Source organism: Lathyrus oleraceus, chromosome 6 (genome assembly GCF_024323335.1).
Source record: "Lathyrus oleraceus cultivar Zhongwan6 chromosome 6, CAAS_Psat_ZW6_1.0, whole genome shotgun sequence".
In the NCBI taxonomy this organism is placed as follows: Eukaryota; Viridiplantae; Streptophyta; class Magnoliopsida; order Fabales; family Fabaceae; genus Lathyrus; species Lathyrus oleraceus.
This window is the reverse complement of record NC_066584.1, coordinates 407,909,849-407,915,052: the sequence shown is the minus strand read 5'-3', so window position 1 is coordinate 407,915,052 and position 5,204 is coordinate 407,909,849. Positions and strand designations below refer to the sequence as shown.

Genomic DNA, 5,204 nt, shown 5'->3' with positions numbered 1-5,204 from the left:
TCCAATTCGTGAATGTCCAAAATTCGTTTCTCACCTGCGCAAGTATAATTTATATTTAGGGTCTTAAATGCCCAGTAAGCTTTGTGTTCTAGTTCCACATGGAGATGACATGATTTACCGTAGACTAATTTAAAGGGTGTAGTCCCTATTGGGGTTTTGTAAGCTGTCATGTAGGCCCACAAAGCTTCGTTTAGTTTAGATGACCAGTCTTTTCTGGATATTCTGACAGTCTTTTCTAGAATCTGTTTGATCTCTCGATTCAAAACTTCGACTTGCCCATTGGTTTGTGGGTGATAAGGTGTTGCTACACGGTGTCGGACTCCATACTTCATAAGAAGTTTTCCAAAGATATTTGATATGAAATGGGAGCCACCGTCACTAACTACTAGTTTTGGCACACCGAATCTAGGAAAGATGATGTTCTTGAACAACTTAATCACTACTCGTGTGTCATTTGTCGGAGAAGCTACAACCTCGATCCATTTTGAAACATAATTGGCAACAACTAGTATGTACTTATTACCAAAATAATATGGGAATGGTCCCATGAAGTCAACCCCCCATACATCGAAAACTTCCACTTCTAAGATTCCTATTTGTGGAAATTCATCGTGTCTTGAGATGGTACCGGTGCGTTGGCACCGGTCGCAGTTTATAACCGCATTATGGACATCTTTCCATAGAGTAGGCTAAAATAGGACTGATTGTAGGATCTTAGTACAAGTTTTTGAAGTACTTGTGTGCCCACCATAGGGAGCGGAATGGCAATGAGAGATTATGTCGTCTATTTCATCCTTAGGAACACATCGACGGAAAATACCGTTGGTACCTCTTTTGAAAAGCAGAGGTTCATCCCAGTAGTATTGTTTTAGATCATGAAAGAATTTCTTCTTTTGTTGGTAAGATAGGTCCGGTGGAAGTACTCCAACAGCTAGGTAGTTGACAAAATCAGCATACCATGGCAGAGTTGCATTCGCATGAATTTCTTCCACGGATTCTTCTATTTTGGTATCATTTATTGTTAGTTCAGACATGTCGCTTTCCATTTGGGCTATAAGTCGTTCGTAAGGAAAATCGTCATTGATTGGAATTTATTCAGGTTTATTCCCTTCGATTCGTGATAAGTGGTCTGCTACTACGTTTTGAGTGCCCTTCTTATCTTTTATCTCTAAGTCAAATTCTTGTAAGAGTAGGATCCATCTTAAAAGTCTTGGTTTGGCATCCTTTTTACTTAGCAGATATCTAATAGCGGCATGGTCAGTGTAGATAATGATTTTCGCCCCTACTAAGTAGGAACAGAATTTGTCCAAGGCAAACACAACGGCTAAAAGTTCCTTTTCAGTGGCGGTGTAGTTCATTTGGGCTGGATCTAGTGTTCTACTTGCGTAGTAGATAGCATGAAGTTTCTTATCCTTTCTCTGTCCTAGTACTGCGCCTACGGCGTAATCACTCGCATCACACATGATTTCGAAAGGTAATCTCCAGTCAGGTGGTTGCATTATAGGTGCGGTGATTAAAGATGTTTTTAATTTCTTGAACGCTATTAAACATTTTTCGTCAAAGATAAAATCAGCGTCTTTCATTAATAAACCCGTAAGTGGCTTGGTAATTTTTGAGAAATCTTTGATGAAACGTCGGTAGAAATCGGTGTGTCCTAAAAAGCTTCGTATTTCTCGTACAGTTTTCAGAGGTTGAAGGTTCTCTATGATTTCGATCTTAGCTTTGTCTACTTTAATTCCTTTATCAGATACTACGTGACCTAACACAATTCCTTGTTGGACCATGAAATGGCATTTCTCCCAGTTCAAAACGAGATTCACCTTTACGCATCTTTCAAGTACCATTTCAAGGTTCGATAGACATCCTTCGAAGCTCTGCCCACAAACAGAAAAGTCGTCCATAAAGACTTCCATAATGTCGTCTATAAAATCAGCGAAGATTGACATCATGCATCTTCAGAATGTTACGGGAGCGTTGCATAGTCCAAATGGCATTCGTCGGTAAGCGAATATACCATAAGGGCACGTGAAGGTTGTCTTTTCTTGGTCGTCAGGATGTATTGGAATTTGAAAGAATCCTGAATAACCGTCTAGATAGCAGAAGTGAGAATGCTTAGCCAATCGTTCAAGCATTTGGTCAATGAAAGGCAGAGGAAAATGATCCTTCCGAGTGACTTTGTTTAGTTTTCTATAATCGATGCACATTCTACTTCCGGTTACAACTCTTTGTACTATAGATTCACCCTTCTCATTCTTAACAACTGTAACACTCCCTTTCTTGGGTACTACATGAACGGGGCTAACCCATTGACTATCGGAGATCGGGTATATGATTCCAGCATCTAGTAACTTCTTTACTTCATCCTTGACTACCGTACTTAAGATTGGGTTGATCCTTTTCTGGTGTTCTCTAAAGGTTTTACAATCTTCCTCCAGCATAATGCGATGCATACAGATAGAATGACTTATCCATTTTAGGTCGGCGATGTTGTATCCTAACGCAGTTGGATATTTTCTTAAGACATCTAGTAACTTTTCAGTTTCCATCTGTCCCAAGTCAGCATTGACTATTACTGGTCTTTTGAGTTCAATGTCTAGGAATTTGTATCTTTGGTTCTTTGGTAGTGTTTTTAATTTCAAGTCAGGTTTCTTTGGGCATAGCATGTGGTTGGGCGTAAGTGCTAAGCATTCGCTGAGACTGTCATTTTGGTATGGTTCATTCCAATTATCGTCTTCAAAGATTGGATGGATTTGGATTTTCATTATATCAGAGTATGTGGTTTCTTGCATCTCCATATCTCTCACGCACTCGTCTATGACATCAAGTAGGTAACAGGTATCGTCTATAGGCGGCGCTTGTAAGAATTATGTCAAGATGAATTCAACCTTTTCCTCTCCAACTTCGAATGTTAGCTTACCTCTCTTTACGTCTATTATGGCTCCGGCGGTAGCTAGGAATGGCCTTCCTAATATAATAGGTGTACTGGCATCTTCTTTGATGTCCTTGATTCTGAAGTCTGTAGGAATGTAAAATTGTCCTACATGTACGAGGATATTCTCTAGTATACTAACAGGATATTTGATTGAGCGGTCAGCTAATTGAACAAACATCTTGGTTGGTCTTAGTTCTCCCATATTGAGCCTTTTACAGATGGTTAAGGGCATTACACTAATGTTGGCTCCTAGATCGCATAGAGCTTTGTCTATGACGAATTTTCCAATGACACAGGGTATGGAAAACTACCTGGGTCTTTTAGTTTGAGAGGCATGTTATTTTGGATTATTGCGCTACACTCAGCAGTAAGTGTAACTATTTCGTTATCCTCAATCTTTTTCTTATTGGATAGGATCTCCTTAAGAAATTTGGCATATGAGGGCATTTGTGTGATGGCTTCTGTAAAGGGAATTGTAATGTTTAGTCGCTTCAGAAGTTCAACAAATTTCCTAAATTGCCCTGCAGTTTTAGAACTTGCGAGTCTTTGAGGATACAGAATGAATGGTTTATAAGGTGGTGGAGGCACATAAGGTTTCTCTTTCTCTCCGGCCTCTCGGGTATTATCTTCCATTTCCTTCGGTTCACTTACCTGCTCAGTTGTGGTTTTGTCTGGTTTTTGGTACATGGCAGGGTTTTGGAGTCTTGGATCTACGGGTTCGTCTATTTCTTTTCCACTCCTCAGTATAACGACATTTGCATGTCCTTTTGGATTAGGTTGCGGCTGTCCAGGAAATGTTCCAGTGGGAGCGGCAATAGATGCTTGTTGTTGAGCCACTTGTGAAATCTGTGTTTCAAGCATTTTGTTGTGGGTGGCTAAGGCGTCTACTTTGCTCGCTAGTTGTTTAAGTTGCTTGCTAGTATGTATGTTTTGGTTCAAGAAGTCTTTGTTTGTCTGAGCTTGGGTGGCTATGAAGCTTTCCATCATTAATTCGAGGTTTGACTTCCTAGGCATGTTAGGAGCATTATTAGCTGGCTTTTGATATCCAGGCGGAACAGCTGGTGCTTGGCCAGGTGCATACAGGGCATTGTTATTCTTATACGAAAAGTTTGGATGGTTTTTCTAACCTGGGTTGTAGGTATTCGAATAGGGATTTCCTTGTGCGTAATTCACTTGATCGATTGGGACTCTTGCTAATATCTGACATTCTGGTGTAGTATGTCCAGGGTTTCCACATAACTCACAGTTTGGAGTCACGGTAGCCACGGTGGTTGCGGGTGGTATGGTTAAGTTGTCCAACTTTTGAACAAGGGCATCTACCTTGGCATGGACATGGTCAAGGCTACTGATTTCGTACATTCCACTTTTTGTTTGGGACTTTTCTACTGGAGTTCTTTCACCTCCCCATTGGCAATGGTTTTGGGCCATGTTTTCAATGAGTTGATAGGCTTCGTTGTATGGCTTGTCCATAAGTGCACCGCCTACGGCAGCGTCTACTGCCAGTCTTGTGTTATACAAAAGCCCATTGTAAAATGTGTGAATGATCACCCAGTCTTCGAGACCGTGATGTGGACATATCCTCATCATGTCTTTGTATCTCTCCTACGCGTCATAGAGAGATTCTACATCTTTTTGTCGAAATCCGTTGATTTGAGCTCTCAGCATAGCAGTTTTGCTCGACGGAAAATATCGGGATAAGAAAACGTTCTTCAGTTCTTCCCATGTTGTAATTGAGTTGGATGGCAAGGATTGCAACCAAGCCCAAGCTCTGTCTCTTAGTGAGAAAGGAAAGATGTGTAGTCTTATCGCATCTTGAGATACACCATTCGCCTTCACAGTGTCTGCATACTGCACAAACATGGTCAGGTGTTCATTAGGGTCGTCCTTCAGATTTTCAGCAAATTGATGTTGTTGGACGACTGATAATAATGAGGGTTTCAGCTCGAAATCGTTTCGAATGATATCCGGGGCAGCAATGCTGCTGTGAGGTTCTTGTTGGGACGGGGTAGCGCAGAACTTAAGAGGACGATTCTGTGGTCCTTCTTCAGCCATGGTTGGTTTTTCGTATGGTTTAGCAGTAGGAAAGAAGATATCGGGAATATCATACCTTTGTTGGTACTCTAGTATTTGGCGTCTTATATATAAGAAACACTCTAATTCTACGATTGGCGGTGCTAAGTTATCGCCTTGTGAGCGAGTACTTGGCATACAATCAGGGGAAATAAGGGAAAGGAGATAAGTTTTTATTTTTACCTTAGTCTATACCGTGCAA

At 40.9% G+C, this 5,204-nt stretch overlaps 1 non-coding gene across 1 annotated transcript; it reads left to right on the top strand.

Annotated features, from left to right (window-relative positions):
• The first annotated feature begins 4,490 nt into the window (after positions 1 to 4,490).
• Positions 4,491 to 4,597, top strand: LOC127099787 (small nucleolar RNA R71). The gene has a single exon (XR_007794257.1). It is a non-coding gene; the product is annotated as a small nucleolar RNA R71 (small nucleolar RNA).
• Positions 4,598 to 5,204: the final 607 nt, after the last annotated feature.